The following is a 17,467-nucleotide window of genomic DNA, read 5'->3' as shown; positions in this document are numbered from 1 at the left end:
TTATATAAAATAACACTTGGAGGAAACCAATTTTTAACAAACCCAACTAAAATCACCTCAAGTGTAAAAAAAAGATGATGAATAACAACAGAAAATTTATCACTTGAAAACAAAGAATGGTATCAAGGTTGTAACTGTACTTCTTGGCAAAATGCTCACACATTAATAAATTTAAAGAAAGAGAGATTGTGGGACACCTGGGTGGCTCAGTCGGTTAAGCGTCTGCCTTCGGCTCAGGTCATGATCCCAGGGTCCTGGGATTGAGTCCCACATTGGGTTCCCTGCTCAGCGGGGAGTCTGCTTCTCCCTCTCCCTTTGGCCCTCCCTCTGCTCGTGCTCTCTCTCTCTCTCTCTTTCTCTCAAGTAAATAAATAAAATCTTAAAAAGAAAGAAAGAAAGAGATTGTTGTAGTTTTTTCCCAGTCCTTCCCTCTTCAGCCAATCAAACCCACTGGCACACATGTACTTGTTGTTTAACAAAGTGAATTACGCAGGTGTGTGGAAGGCTTATCTTTAAGTCATCAAGGATTTATGCTACTCCTTAGGCTTGGGCTGCTTCCGGGTATCATGGATTATCACTGTGTTCCTTCATCTGTTTATATAAATGGACCAATGGCTGTTGAAACACTTCAGAGCACTTAACTAAAGCAAACAAAGCTCTTGAACTTTAAATATCCAACAAGAGGAGCTATTGACAAGTAAGACTACTTAGCAAATCTCAGTATCATTTGGAACCTTAATACAATCTTCCAGATCTACAAAGAAGGCACACAACCCAGACATTTATCTTAACTTAGGCTCCACGTAGAAGACGCTATCCTGATTTGAGACCAGTTTTAAAATATAATGCTGCCATCTAGTAGTTTTGCTTGCTTTCTTTAATTGTTGCTGAGACTGAAGATGAGTCTACCCACACAGAGAAGGGAAAGAGGGTGTTGGCTCCTATCTTAGCCTTCTAGCTTTTTGATTCCCTCTCACTCTTCACTCCTTAAACTCAAAGGGAAATCTTGTGATGGGAAACTTAGATTAACATCACAGTGCCTGGATCTCTGTCCCAGCACTCTCATTATCTGAAAGACTGTGCATAACTCACCATCCTTCCCTGAGAACAATGTCTCTGATCTGTAAGAGGTGGGAACAGGATTGAATGCAAAGGTCCCTTTCAATTCTACTAGCCAATTATTCTACTATTTAATGTATTTACAATAATGAAATCAATTATTTGATTTATATTGGTAGCTAGAGAAAGAAGGCCACAGTACCGTTGCATATAAGGTTATATAAACTATTCCCAAACAGTAGCAATGGTTTCTTTGTGTTGTTTCTTTTATGTTTAGAAAGAAACTAATCCTTTGTCTCTCTGGCGATTTTTGGAGATGTTAATATCATGATTGCATCGGGGATGTTGGAGAATCATTCTTGTATCTCCCTCTGGAATTCCGTATCTTACTATAGCTACTTGAATATGGCTTTGCTCTAGTGCCAGGAGGAAAAACACAAAAGAAAACACATTCTTTTTAAGAAATTTGAATCACTTCATCTCATTTCCATTTTCCTTTCCAGGCTGACAAATATGTTGAATTTCAGTTCTTCCCGAACTTTCAGGTTTTCTCATTCAGCCGACTGTCTTATCTTCTCACCTGGAGTGTTAGAGCGACCAGGTTTCTGGTGGGAATGCAAGCTTTCTTTACAGGGTTCAAGGCATTAGCCTGCAAGAGATTTCTCAGGAAAATGCAAAACTTCTGGCTAGTGGACTGTGATTTCATCACCTATTGTTCAAAAAGCATTGCAGTTGTGATTGCTTCGGCAGCCCATATACTAAAATTGGAATGATACAGAGAAGATTAGCATGGGGCCTGCACAAGGATGATGCACAGATTTGTGACACATTCCAGATCTTTCTCTATGGCCACACCACCCTGAACATGCCGGGTCTTGTCTGATCTGGGAAGCTAAGCAAGGGGGAAAGACTGCTTAGTTATACCCAGGTGCTGTAGGCTTCACACACACACAAAAAAAAGTACAAAGCATTAAAGTAATATTCCCAACTTTTGCTACTTATCCACTGCCCTCCATTACAATGACCACGTTCATTTTGTTTACACCCTTTACAGGCTCCCAGCTGCAAGACATTCCTCTTCTTTATCCTTTTCCTGATAGAACCACATGCACACCTAACTGTGGAGCAAAGTCCAAACCAGCTGGGAAACGAGATTCCTTGCCCCACATTCCTCAAGAACTGCCATTTTAGGGAGCAATGGCAAGGTCTTGTCACGTGCTTCTCTGTGTTTTAAGCTTCTTTTTCTTCTTCTTCTTCTTCTTTTTTTTAATGGTAAAAGCCTGTATTAGAGAGAGTTTGAACCACTGAATGATAAAATGTAGTCTTAGGCACAGATGCTGCAGGGAATAGCTTTTGAAATTCTCCAACATACTAAGTTATAATTGGGTTTTAATGCATTAAATGGCTGAGTAATTTAAATGTTAGGAAAAGAAAACAGTCTTTCCTAGAGTTTATGAAGTGGGAAGCCTATTTCTTATAATGATTAACTGTGAGTCATCATTTCAAACACAAGCATCCGTTCGCGTATGCTCCAGATAAGGTGTGCTGAACACACACAACAATTTACCAAACTAGTGTCTTATGCTGATGGCTGCTGCACATTTTATCTGTGAAATGAAGATGGGAAGTAACAAACCAAGCACCACGTTGAATTTGCTGTCTACCTGCCCCACCCTACCCAAAGAAGAATACTGTTTTAAAAGCATATATTCAATGTCTGCCTGCATTCAGTCCTGCTTGAAGAGAGAGACTGTACTAGGATTAGGAGGTCAACAGCCTAGAGAATTTGTCACGGTGGCCTGGAGGCCTAGTCTTGATAACTTGATCCATCTGGCTGCTTCTTACAGAAGCCTCTCTTTATCGTCAGGTTTGGGCCCCACACCACGAAAATCATGAGAGTCATGGTGGGCCCTCTTCCACACTTCATGACCAGGTATGTGGGCAAAGTTCCCCTACAGATCAGTTCTGAAAGCTCTGGGCCAAGAGACAAGTCCTTCTTGTACATTCTTCCTGCCCTTTAAGGCAAGGTTTGAACAGAGAAATCCTTGCCCTGAGCCTCAGAAGAACAGTATGTGGGAATGAGCTGTTTACCACTCAAAACCACTACTGTTTACATATGTGAATAGTGCTTAGATGTTCTCCTGGTAAAAAGAACACAGAAAAACATGGGTAATAATACCCACACTGAGTTGCTGTAAGTGTCCAATAGGATAATGCAGGCAAAGACAGTGTAAGGAGCTTTGCAAATGCAATGTTATCATAAGGGAAACAAGGCCTCTGAATTTGTTAGCAATGCTTCACAGACTGAAAGAAGGAAAAGACAGCCTGAAAATGTGAGATGGTGGATTCCAAGTTATACTGAATGTAACACAAAGAAGCTAATAAAGAATGAGACAAGTCAGTTTGGTTCATATTGATGCTGGAAGGATGGACAGTCTGTAGAACTTAGCAGCTCTGGGTTCAATCCAATCTCTGCCCCCAAATAGCTGTGTGATCTCAGTGAGGTTGCATATACTCTAGAAAGACTTTTAGATAGAGGAAGACTTAAAGTAATATATCTCCTTGGCATCAGCATCCTAACAAGGACCCTCTGGAAACATAATGGTACAGTATCCTCAGACTAGTACTGAAAGGTACATAGTCTTAGGCAGATGAGTCTCTCACTACCAACTGAGTCCCAGATTCTAAAAGAATCCATTAGCTCTTCTGTGGCAAGTCCTTCCCAACCAAGGGAGCCAACCTATTGTCTCAGTTGAAGGGTCAATCAATGTCAATTCTGTAGCATATAGCCGGGAGCATAAATTCCCACTCGAGTTTCCTATATTTCCCTTGCTAACAAAACTAGAGAACAGCAATATTAACCTAAATATTCTCATATGTTGCGATGTAAAGGGAGAGCAGATAGAGTTACTTTGAATTTAAGCTAAGTGTTAATGATAAAGTGTTCAAGTCACCATGATCTAAGCAAATGTTGAAGGAAAAAACACACACATGCACAGAGACACACAGACGGTGTGCAATCAGTAAGTCAACGCACATTGGCTAAAGTACAACCTAGTACAACACATTTATCTGGATTTGTAAACAAATAATACAGTGAACTGTAGTATCAGAATCAAATGCGTGGTGCGGAATAACGCATGCTGGTGAACCTACTGACCTTGAGTGGGAAGTCCCCGCTGTGTGACCTGAGCTTGCCAGTTCTATCGAGCGCCACTTACCACTTGGCTCAGCAGTCACGACAGGTGATAAGCAGAGGTTAGTGATAATACTGCTATTACATTATTCGAATATTATTGGCTATCATGTGAAAATTGCTTTAGAAGCATTTCTCGATTTAATTTCATCCTTATACTATTAAGCTTTTAGGGTGAATATTATTGATCCCATTTAACAGATGAGGAAACTGAGAGTTTAAGGGACCTCATGTTTCTGAATCCAAAGGTTTCACTCTTAATTTTAGGCCATACTACATAAATTCCAATCTCAGGTTGGATCCCAGAGTCTTTTTTTTTTTAATTTTTTTTAATTTTTAATTTTTATTTTTTTAATCTTTTTTAAAGATTTTATTTATTTGAGAGAGAGCAAGTGAGGATGAGCAGGGGGAAGGGCAGAGGGAGAGGGAGAAGCAGGCTCCCTGCTGAGGACCCTGAGATCATGACCAGAGCCAAAGGCAGACGCTTAACAGACTGAGCCACCCAGGTGGCTCTGGATCCCAGAGTCCTCAGTAAAATGATCCTAGATTATGTCTGGCCCTTAATTCAGAAAGGAACTTGAAATTATTCCTTTGTACGTTTCCATAGTTTCATTCTAGAAGGGCTTGGAAAGCTCTGCAATGATCAACTGACCAAATGGCTGTTGGTTAGTAACCTTCAGTATCTACAACTGGGGCAGAATTTTCATGAGAGCGCTTTAAGTTCTTGTCTCATTCCCAGCTATATCAGAAGGAGACTGACCCCCACTGCCTGTCACAGACTTTGACACTGAAGTATTGATTGCTTCAAAACTGCAAAAAAAATACAGCTCAGATTTACAGGTTATGATCATAAAAAAACCTTGGAAGAATTATTTATACTAAATGATAATAGTGTAAAATTCTGCGGATAAAGGAATTATGGTGATGTTCATTTTCTTCTTTAGGTTGGTCTGTATTCTTAAAATATTTTACAGTAGATATGCATTATCTTGTTACTGGAAAAGTTATGTTAAAAATAACACGGTCATATACTGGTCTGATGATTTTATTTAAAAATAAGTCTCTAAAATGTTCTCTTATTGTAACAAGACACACCTTATTCTGTGCTGGTTTTTTAAACTTATTAAAATGTGATCTGTAGTTACGTCATATTTATTTTGATTTCTGTCATCTGACAGTAACTGTGGGGAATGCTGTGATAAAATCCGAGCTCTGTCCCTCACTAACTGCATGACTTAGAGTAATTTAACCTCCCCATGAATAATAATAAAATTTCCTTGCAGTGAGGTGAAGTTTCTTAAAATTCTCTATCCCTCCATAGTTTTTCTTCCCTCTTGTTTAATATAGAACTTATTTCATATAAGCCATTTGACACTTAGCCTTCCTTAAATTGACTTTTTGCGTGTTACTCTGTTTCACCAACTGGTCAAATGAATAGAAGGGTACACAGCTCTTTCTGTAGTGTCAGGTTGAATGTATGGAGAATGTGAAAGGTAAATGAGACCTGGTCGCTCACAATCAAGTAGGGCCTAATAGATTCATATAAATAACCATAAATACAAGTTAAATGCTAAAGGAAATTGGGGAAAGGGAAGGTTAATTCCAAATAGAACTGGAAGCCACAGACTTCATATATAGCATAGCATTGAAGAAGGGCCCTGAAAGAGGGACAGTGTTTCACAGGCTGAAAAATGGGGGCATGATCAAGAAAAAGTATGAACGTTTGCATTCTCTAGCTCTTAGTATTGTGCTTACACAAGTCATCTTCCACAGTTTCATTGCTCATTATTCTGCTTAAACCTTTAGTCTTTGTTGGTTGAAATTAACAGTGATGGAACATCTCTCATGCCCAAGAAAGAACCAGATTTTGAATTTGGGAGCTATTTCCCAGAGGGAGGAGAGTTTGGCCAGAGCCTGGGACCTTTATAGCCCTCTTAGCTATGCAGGAAACAGATTCTTTTGATACATGAAAAGCCAAATTTTTATCCATATTCTGCAAAGGATAGAAGGCAAGTTGTGTTTTTGTTTGGTTGATGTGAGCTTAAAACTCTGAAAATACCTTAACGTAAGGATGTTTTTACCTGCTTTCTGTTTGGTTGGTTGGGTTTTTCTGCAAAGTGCCTCCTTCCCCAAAGAAAGGTATGCAGCGGCAAATGGAGGCCACGTTACTTAACCTATGTTTTCATTTTTTTAAAGACTTTATTTGTTTGAGAGAGACAGAGAGAGAGAGTGAGCAGGGGGAGGAGCAGAGAGAGAAGCAGACTCCCTGCTGAGCAGGGAGCCAGACATGGGGCTGGATCCCAAGACCCCAGGATCATGACGTGAGCAGAAGCCAGATGCCCAACCATCTGAGCCACCCAGGTGCCTCACCTAACCTATATTTTCACATCTGCCAGGTGGGGATGCTTATAGTACCTACATCAGAGGATTACTATTCAAAGTATTTAGCAACAGTAGAAGCTTAACAAATGTTTAAGACAAAGGAATGCATGTGACTTCTCAATAAAATAATCTATTCTTGGGGGTGGAGGAGGCACAACAAGCTTTTTTTTTTTTTTTTAAGATTTTATTTATTCATTTGAGACACAGAGATACAGAGAGAGAGAAAGCATGAGCAGGGAGAGAGGCAGAGGGAGACGTAGAAGCAGGCTCCTCGCTGAGCCAGGAGCCCAATGTGGGGCCCGATCCCAGGACTCTGGGATCATGACCTGAGCCGAAGGTAGATGCTTAACCATCTGAGCCACCCAGGCGCCCCAACCAGCTCTTTTCTTTAACATTTTAGAGACCTCTTGTTGTCTCTATATGTATTGGAATTTGTATTCTCTACAAGTAGAAAAACCTAGGCACAGTGCATTAACCCCCAAAGGAAAAACTGGCCATAAGGAAGTTATTTTACATTTTTTTAATGTCTAATTAACAGGTGAAACCAAAGGCTGTATTTCAGTGACCAGTAACTTCGCTACTGCATTTTCAGTGATGCTGGAATCGGTATGTAAAGAATGGTGTTCTCTCTCCAGTGGTACACCATTTATCCTTACTCTTTTATTAACCCATCATCTTACTCTACATTGTTTTTATAACAGCTGATTGTGGTACGCAGCTTAGTGAACATTTGTCAACTTCCTGGTATCCCATGGTTAGGGATATAAATGCAGCATTAAGGATCATCCTATTTAATACGGAATATGCACACAGCAAAGGGGCTCAAGACCTTGTTAAAGAGAGGAAAAACAATGGGAAATAGGTATATGCCTAAATGACACGTAACAGAAGATGAAGCTGTCTCAGTAAATATGAATCCCATTGATAGAATGACCACGGTTTCATTGTCTAATCAACAGCCCGTTTGATATTAACCTGTGAAATGTATCCTTTCACTAATACCATAACCATTACTTAAAGAACACCAGAGTTCCTGCCACACTGGAGCATATACATATGCATATGCAAGGAGAAATATGCATAAACAAGAAGAAATCTCCAAGGATAGGAGTGATTGGGCTGGTTGTGTTCAACCAGCTGGCTGCTGGATGATGTTCATCACCATCATCATCATCCTCGTCACGGTCACCATCATAAGAGGGCCGTTCACTGAGCACTAACCGAACACTGTGCTAAATTCTTTGAGAAATGTTTTCACTTAATTCCCTACAACTACACTATTCCCATTTTATTGATGAGGAAAATGAGGCAGAACAAGGTTAAGCGGCATGTTTAAGCTCATGGCTAATAAGTGAGGAAGTCACGATTTGAACACAGACCTGCCTCACTCCAAAAAACCTCACTGTTAACCACCCTACTTCACCGTCTTCTCACCTTTTAGAGGATTTACGGGACTAAGCAGTAACTAAAAGAGCAGCAAACTCAATAATACAAAAACTGTGGTCTCACTAAAGGCCTGCAAAAAGGCCATGTTTTGAAATGAAAGCATCAATGCGCCGACAGAAAACACACACACATCTACTCGGGAATTTTATTAGCATTTTCTTCCCTGCTGAAACTTTTAATGCGGCTCAACAATGTATTCATTGCAAGGTGCCATTAGGGCTGGGCTCACTTCAAGTGTTCCCAATTCATGAGCACATTAATAACATAGTTAATATGAAGTGTTTAGAGCCTCCACATCAGTGACAAATACGACTCAGCCAAATTTCCTGACCACTGAGGCCACGGAGGAACAATTTGGTAGATTTCATCAACAGTTCTAATTATGTTCCTGTCAAGTCGAGAACGAAGTAATCCATAACTGGGGGGTGCTGGAAGACAGTGGCACAGAAGAGTAATTTATGCCCCAGACACAGGGTCCTTTTTGTAGTTAGTGTGCACAACGCTAGACTAACAAGTGGGTTCAAAAAGGAACAGCCCTCTCTGTTGGAGAGGCTTGTCAGGTGTAAGCTTATGAGGAGTTATGAGGTAATGACTTCCAGAAGTCTTGTTTATACAAGCATCTGGAGTTCAGGGCTCTCGGCAGTGTCAGAACTGCGGGTTGTAAGATGTAGGATATCGGCTCCAAGCCTCTCTCAGACTTTTTTTTTTTTTTTCAACTGTTCCATTTGAGCCACGTCTCCAGAGAGGATTTGTGGGCAGACTTTTAAGTGTGACAGGAGGGATGCTGCATGGAGTGAGCCAATGAGGAGTCAACTTGGGGAATAGATTTTTTAAAAATAACAGTTCAATCCTCAGATAGCATTATCATCAGAGATACAAGGATATTGTTAGAAGGGGGAGAAAAGGACCCTTTTATGAAGCTATAAATAATGTGCTAATGGAATGTGCAAAGGAATTGTTGGGAACAGTAAACTAAAATGTCACAATACCCCTGCATGCTCCCACCCCCACAACTGAACTATGGGACAGACAATTAGAAAAGAGTGGGGCCGGCGGGGAGGGCGTCATGCAGTTTGGAGTGATTTTCCACTGCCGTCTATATTGGGATGCAGCTCCTGTTCTCTCCAACAGGGTAATTTTATACATGGCATTCTTATTAAATATTTCAAAGGGAGGAGGGGAAGGAGGAGGAAGAGGTATGTGTCTGCTGCCTTTTTTCTCTTTTTTTAAGAGTTAAGGCTGGTAACTAGCAGCCGCTTGGTTATTATTACCGATCAGTTGTTAATTAAAATAAAATGAAGCTTTTTAAACTTCAACACCGTATTGCAAATTATGCAAAAGACACAACTAATTGCATTATTAGCAAAAATTACATTTAAAAATAGCTCCACACAAAGAACTAAAATTATCTAATCTAAACTTGCTTTTACCAAATGAAGCCTGAGGAGACAGAGCTCTGGGGAAAACAAGGGTTTTCCTGTCTCTCATTCAACAAAGAGAGAGACAGAGAGACAGAGACAAAGAGAGAATAAATCCTTAAACTTTATTACTAAATATTAATAGAAATAACAAATACATTTGAAATTACCTAAGATAAACTTTTAGATAATGATGTTAGGTCATTCTCACCCAACACAACAGGATATTCATTTGGACATAGTTAATTCTTAATCATCTACAAATAATTTTCCAGGCAATGGGTTGAAGGAGACCAGGACTCATTATTATTAATAAGGCCTTCTTAGGTCTTTAAATGTAAGGGTTGGTCAGAGATGGGGTAGAAATAAGCCCCCAAATGCTAAGAAAGATATTTGTCATTTGTCATTTGCTGACCACTTACGTGGCATGCATATATATGTATAAATACACACACACACACACACATACACACACATATATATATATATATATTTTTTTTTTTTTTTTAAGCTAGAAGACTATTATCCACTGTTCCTTTTCCCAAGTTGCTTTTTTCACCTGGGTGGATAGCTGGGAGCTGCCAGTGTCTGCAAATGAATTTTCATGTTTTATTTTGCTACACAGAGACTCCAAGTTGCCCACAGGTCCCTTTGGGCTCACTCACACCTTATAACTGGCAATATACTAATGCAAAAGTAGAGGGTGCACTTGTCTCTGCAAGCAAGCACTACAAAATGGCTCAGTTGATATCATTTTGCATTTAGTATTTTTTGGATTAAATATTTTTCCTATCCACCCCCGTCCCATGTTTAAAGCCACCACCATCTCTTAGGAGTGGCATTTACTTTGGCAAAAGCAAAACACTATATGGATGAAAGGACAAGTATGATATGCATTTTGGGGAATTCCTTCTTGCTTAACATGGACGGAAGCTCCCAAGCTGAATGGAAAGTTCCTTTTAACTATGAGTTTTGGCCAGGTTATCCCTGTAGGTGGAGAATACAAGCATTATTCTCCTAAATCACAAGAGAGAAAGAAGTTACTTATGGAAATGTCATCCCACTTCAGGATCATACATATAACCCTTTCAGTAAACAGTCAGGGCCTGGGAAGCATCTTATATCTAACAACTCTGGGAATAAAAGCAGCAAGCTACTTTGGTAGAATGATCATATTCGCTAATGAGTAAACTGGGTAATCTGACAGCAAGCCCCAAGGCCCAGAGTCTGGCGGAAGACAAGCCTATCTCATTTTATTCTTTTTTTTTTTTTTTTTAAGATTTTATTTATTTGAGAGAGAGAGAGTAAGACAGCACAAGCAGGGGGAGTGGCTGGCAGAGGGAGAAGCAGGTTCCCCACTGAGCAAGGAGCTGAATGCAGGGTTCAAACCCAGGGCCCTGGGATCATGACCTGAGCTCAAGGCAGACGCTTAACCGACTGAGCCACAGGTGTCCCCATTATCTCCTTTTTTAAAAGTCGTCCACCATCAGCTTCACTTTTTAATTTGATTTCATTTTTCTCTTACAGATTGTCCACTGCGATTTAGGAGAGTAACAGAACAACTGAATAGAACAACTGAACAACTGAAAGGCAACGACTGCACTAAACTCACATTACGGTAGGCATCTTGTGTTCACAATTCTTTACCACTTTGCTCTGAAGCTCCAGAGGCTGATCAGCCCGATGCTCACTCATCTCATGGAATGCCTTGCAGATAGTAAGGGCTCAAAAAATTGCCTGTGCAATGACCTTTTACAGGGAAAACTGGATATTTTATCAAAAGAACACGAAAGGTACACTTCAGATATTATTATAAAAATATTATTCCATCACACAGTATTTTGAAAATGCGTAATTTAGAGATAATACATCAGGTGAGGAAACCCATTTGGTCACAAAAGTTCAACGATAAGATCCAGAGCCTCTGAAATCCAGTTCCAAGGCTGTGGGTATCAGCACCAGTCATAGCAACAATTTCCTAGGCTGTTTTGTTTTAATAATAATTATGAGGTATCTGTAGATCTGCAGGCTTTATGGTATGTTGATACCTTACCGCTTCTAGGTAGCTTGGCCACTCTTCAAAATCTGGACTCATCACTTCTGTGAAAAATTCTACATAACAATTGGCCAATTAGTACCCTCACTGTGGTTCTTTTTTTACCCCTCTTTAAAGGAATAGTCAGTAGATACTGCTTAAGGCTAAATTTAGGGGAGAGAAATATCATCTGTCTAAATCAAGGTGGTTAATCCAATTACCAATTTCTCTCAGTATAGTTGCCCTCAGGCTACTGTAGATCATTGTTCATCTAAAAAGTGTTCTTCAGAGATTTTGCTGGGGAAAACCTGCCAGCACTGTGCTACCCACTCATAGCTCTACAGAACAAGCAGATGTCAACATCATAGCATGAGTAACGCATATGTTGAGGCTGGCTGGGGGAGAGCCCCGAATGTCATGTTATTCTCCATGTAGTAGGAGGAATGGGGCCCTGAATGTCAAAGCTGAGATGAGACCAAGGGTCTCCAGTTCCTCATTTTAGAACGAACAAACTGAACAGCAGTGTCCTAACTAACAGCACTGCAATGAGGAAGGAATAAAATATTGTACAGTTAATGCAATTTGCAAGCTTGTAAAACAAGATGAGAAAGAGTCAAGATGACGTGGGAGGTTTTTTCCACTGTGGATGTTGGCATAAAGGGTGAGCCATTAACAAAATCAGATGGTCAGGAAGTGATAACTTGGAAAAGAAGAGAAGAAAAACTGAAAAATGGGCAAGTGGATCTTCAGGCAGCACACCCAAGTGGGTGTGACCAGCATTTGAAGGGTTACCGGCAATTAGAAGACAGTCTGAGACTGGAATGTACAAATGGGTGTTACACACACAGATGTAAGCTTTGAAGTCCTACTCGTGGAACAATGATAAAGCAGATACTGGGTAGCAATGGAAACAAAATCTCATCCGAGAAATAGGGAGAAATTCAGGCAAGTACAGGATCATGTAAGCTGAGGAACAAGGAAGTGTTAGATACAAGAAAGTGCCATTAAACACAGTGGGAACTCAAGAATACGGGAACTCAAAAAAGATCAATGGGTCCCATGACTGGAAGGTCACTGGAGACCACAGAGGCAGGAACTGAAGGACAGTGGTGAGGCAACACCAGATCACAAGTAGGGTGGGACATTTGGTGGAGACCAGGTCCATGAAACATTTTTTATGAGAAAATTGATGGTGAAGGAAGTGAGAAAAGCAGGGCAGTTCTTTGAGCAGTTACCAGGATGTGGGAAGTTTTTGTTTGTTTGTTTGTTTGTTTGTTTGTTTGTTTGTTTTTTCCTACAGTAGAAAAGAGGTCATTGGAACCAGAGGAAGTCAGCATGTGTGGGACCAACCCATAAAGTTAAATCTCAGGGAACCTAGGCAGGATTGGAATTAGCTTTGTCAGGGAGGCGTGCTTCACCAGAGGTGGGAGAGGAGAGAAGATGCCAAAAGCTCTATTGAACTTGACAATGGAAAAGAGTGGCAAGATGATGTGCATGACAATGTCCAGTCCTTTAAAAGAATTACAAGGTAATCAGTAACAGGAGTCATGTGAACTAGAAAAACAAAGCTCAAAAAAAAAAAAATAGCTGTAATAGTTATATTTATATAAATATAAATACTATGTAATATTTATATTAAAACATTTAACAATGGAACTTAGCTAGAGCAATTTTTTGATGTTTTGCAAATGAAATAACTGCTTGATTTATTGAAGTTTCTATTTTTTTAAATCCCATTGCTCTAAAATCATGTGGACTTAGCTCAACAGAGTCAAACTGTCTCAAACAACAGAGTTAACATATATATATATACACACACATATGCTAAATTATGTATTTGCCTCCCAAACAAATGCAATATTTTGGGCATTCTAGGTCCTGCTTATGCAGGGTGAGCAAAGAAGCCAATGATGAGATCTTAACAAAACTCTGGAATGGTAAACAAAAGATAAATTTTTATCATTAGACTGATTTTCAAACCTAACAAAAACAATGAAGGTAATCGGTAAGTTTTACAAGTTTACAACATGATGCCCCACCTCAGACCTACTAATAGCAAACCATTTTAGAAGCCCCAAACTTTTTTTGTCCTCTAGTTTCCTTCATTGCGGTTATACCCTTAGGCTTCTCATGGCAAGAATCCGTTCTGTTAGTCTCCAACAACTTGAGGACAGAGAGGATGAAATGAAATAAGAAAATTAGGTTCCTCTCTCACCTGTGAGTTAAAACCCATCAGCAGCAAGTCACTGAATTTAAGTGTGCATCTCTTATTTCGTTTTATTTTTTTACTGTTTTTATTTCTACAATCACAGGCCTCGCAAGACTGTAATCTCCCAGCAGGAGCCTGGCACAAGCACAATGGGATCACCAGCTAGGCAGCAGGAAAACAGGCGATCTCTCTCCTCTTCCCTCTCTGTTGTATAAAAGGGACTTGGCACGAATGAGTCTTACAACAGCCACCAACCCTCTCTTATTTTTTTCCGCACACTCATCAATATCAGCATCAAGTGGTGTGGTGGCTCTGCGACACATAGTGGCGGCAGAGTGAACCCAGCGTGCAAACGTTTTGGCTAATTTAAAACCCTTGTGCAGCCGAATCAAACATGACAAGTCGATGGCAAAAAGAGAGGCTATTATCCCAAATGAGAGTGGGTGGATGGCTGAAATTGGTTTGAGTGGCAGAGACAAAAGACGGGGAAAGAAGAGAAATAACTGAGAATGATAATCCCAGATAAAACAGGCTGCTAGGTATGCAGGTATACCCATGCAAAGGCTCTCTCTCCCTCTCTCTCCTCTCTCTCTCTTTCTCTCCCTGAGGGAAGAAAAGGCAATTACTTCCAAGCTTTAGTACTGGGGAGATCAAGCAGAAGACGACCTTTAACAAGAAGGAATACCAAATAAACTACCATATGATAAAGCATTGGTCCATTCACAGGTAAAAATAAATTTAACTTTAAAAAACATAAAACTTTCCATAGAAATCTCTGATTTTTAGAATACTAAAACTGTCATTTCGTGCTTGAAGGAATGTGCTGGTATCTAATTGTCATTTCTAGGAAGAGAAGTGGGGAGTCATGGATTTAGGACTGGCAAATCCTGAGATAAGCTGATGAGTTTGTGCCCAGAGCCTAAAGATTTCCTCAAGTCATCAAGAGAATTTGAGGGGACTACTACAAGATGGTGGTGTAGGAACACCCTGAATTTACCTCTTCCCACAGACACACCAGATCTATAGCTACATAAGGAGTAAGTCCCACTGAAAAAGATCTGAAAACTAGATGAACTACTTCTCCACAACAAAGATAAAAAGACCACATCCAGATGGCCAGGAAAGGCAGAGACATGGTCTTGACAAAACCCCACACTGGGTCCAGTGACACACAATCAGAAGGGATCTCACCAGTCTGGTGCTTCTTTCAGAGAAGTGAGGGGTGGTGTCTTAGAAAAGTCACCCCAATCTCTGGGATCTGCATCAGAGAGGAACCTCCCAAACACCTGGTTTAGAAAACCAATAGACTGATGTCCAAGGGACCCAAAATGCTATGGGAAACTGAGATTCCCCTTTTAAAGGGTTCATGTGCAGTCTCACTCAATATGTGAACCAGCAAAAAACAAACAACAACAACAACAAAACCCAGCAGTTTGAAAAGTGCCTAGACTATATATGATGGAGATTCATTTATTGATCTGAAAGCACCTGTTGGAGGGGAAGGGAATGGTTGAAAGTCTCCCCAGAGATGGAGGTGCTAGTGGATGCCATTTTTGCATACTTCATCTAGCCAGCTAGCACAGGGGCCAAGCTTAGAGGCAGCACCCTCCTACAGCCTAGGTAAGACAGTGGGGGTGAGCAGTCATGGTGCTATCCCACTGCCTTGCCAAAGCCAGAGACTGCAGGTAGTTGCAGCACTCCCCTGCTTCTTGGCTACAGCAGGCAAGTGCAAGCAGTCATGGCATTCTCCCACTCTATGCCTGGGGCTGGCAAATGTAAGCAGTTGTTGCCTGCTCCCACTCTCAGCCTAAAGCCAGCCTGCATGCACAAACAAGGCATTCTCCTGCTGCATTCCTGAAACCCGCAGGTGCACACAGTCAAGACATTTTCCTGCTGCCTTTCCAAAGCCAACAAGTGTGCCCCACCCCCTACCATCTCCAGCTGCCTTGCCAAAGTCAGTGGGCACATGCAGTCCACACAGACGACACACCTTGATCATCTGGCCCTGGTGGCCAAGATGGCTGGCATTCCTGCACTCCATGGGAATGTAACAATCAGAAAGACAGTTCTCAGCAGGTCAACACGCCCAGGGCACCACAGATAGCAGACTGAAACAGGAACCCAGTTGTCCTATGAAAAAGACCTATTTATTTCACCTGGAGCTTCTGCCTGAAGGACAGGCTTTAGGTTTCCCACACATCTACAGGCTAAGGAGATACTCCTAGTAAATGTAAGCAGGGAGACACCATCTTTGTGCACACCCTTGGCCTCACTACAGCTTGACAAGACCTTCAGAAAGGAGCTTATACACTCATCAGGAACCCCGATTTTCACAGCTATGGCCAAAGGGACACCCTCAGATCACCTGGTCTGGTGGCCAGCAGGAATTAGGATTGAAGCTCCACAGAAATGTGCATATTTGCATACTTTAAAAGGTGGTACCTGAGGGTCTGGCTTCCAATCAGTCTAAAACTGGGTGCTAAATGAGACTTCCTCACTTGGAACACTGATATGTCTTGGCAAATCCTCAGCAACAAGGCCATAACAAGAATAAATCAGGTGGTTTAGGCAATCACAAGGGTTTGAGAGACAAGCAAGAGCTAGGACAAGGTTAACAAGAAGCTCATCACCTGCACAAGGTCTTTCCTTTAAGACTGAGAGAGGTAGCTGCTTCCTCTAATACATAGAAACAAACACAGAGAGTTAAGCAAAATGAGGAAATAAATATGTTCCAAATGAAAGGACAAGACAAAACTTCAGAAAAAAAATCTTAATAGTACAGAGATAAGTAACATACCTGATAAAGAATTCAATGTAATGGTGATAAAGATGCCCACTGAACTGTGGAGGAAAATGGATGAACACACTGAGTACTTCAACAAAGGGATAGAAAACATAAGAAAGTACCAAACAGAAATCAGGGACCAGAAAAATACAATAACTAAACTAAAAAATACACTAGAGGGGTTCAACAGCAGACTGGATGGAGTAGAAGAATAAGTTAGTGAGCTGGAAGACGAAGCAATAGAACTCACCCAGACAGAGCAGAAAAAAGAGTTCAAAAGAATAAAAAAAATGAAGACAACTTAAGAGACCTATAGGACAACATCAAGTGGAACAACATTCATATTATAGGGATGCCAGAAGAAGAAGAGAGAAAAAGGACAGAAAATTTATTTGAAAGAATAATGGCTGAAAACTTCCCTACCTTAGAGAAAGAAACAGACTCCAGGACTTGAGGAATCCCAAAGAGTTCCAAATAAGATGAACCCAAAGAGATCCACACCAAGACACATTACAATTAAAATACCAAAATTTAAAGATAAAGAGAGAATCTTAAAAGCAGGAGGAGAAAAGCATATTGTTACATATAAGGGAAGCCCCATAAAACTATCAGCAAATTTCTCAGCAAAGACTTTGCAAGCCAGGGGCATGACAGTTTCAAAGTGTTGAAATAACTTCCAATGAAGAATAGTTTCCTTAATAAGGTTATTCAGAATCAAAGGAGAGAGAAAGAGTTTTCCAGATAAGCAAAAGTTAAAGGAGATTACGGGTGCCTGGTGGCTCAGTCAGTTAAGCATCCAACTCTTGATCTCAGTTCAGGTCTTGATCTTAGGGTCATGAGTTCAAGGCCTACTATGGGCTCCACGCTGGGCATGGAAAAAAAAAATTTTTTTTTAAGTTAAAGGAGTTTGTTACTACTAAACTAGCCTTACAGGACA

At 40.6% G+C, this 17,467-nt stretch overlaps 1 protein-coding gene and 1 non-coding gene across 2 annotated transcripts in view; one reads left to right on the top strand and one right to left on the bottom strand.

Annotated features, from left to right (window-relative positions):
- The window catches only part of ESRRG (estrogen related receptor gamma), a 568,127-nt gene that overhangs the window by 317,939 nt on the left and 232,721 nt on the right, over window positions 1-17,467 (bottom strand). The window lies entirely within an intron of this gene.
- Window positions 1,796-1,900, top strand: LOC118014653. The gene has a single exon (XR_004680344.1). It is a non-coding gene; the product is annotated as a U6 spliceosomal RNA (small nuclear RNA).

Source organism: Mirounga leonina, unplaced genomic scaffold (assembly GCF_011800145.1).
Source record: "Mirounga leonina isolate KUSES-001 unplaced genomic scaffold, KU_Mleo_1.0 Mir_154, whole genome shotgun sequence".
Taxonomy (NCBI): domain Eukaryota; kingdom Metazoa; phylum Chordata; class Mammalia; order Carnivora; family Phocidae; genus Mirounga; species Mirounga leonina.
The sequence above is the reverse complement of the archived record's forward strand: the minus strand, read 5'-3'. Positions and strand labels throughout refer to the sequence as shown.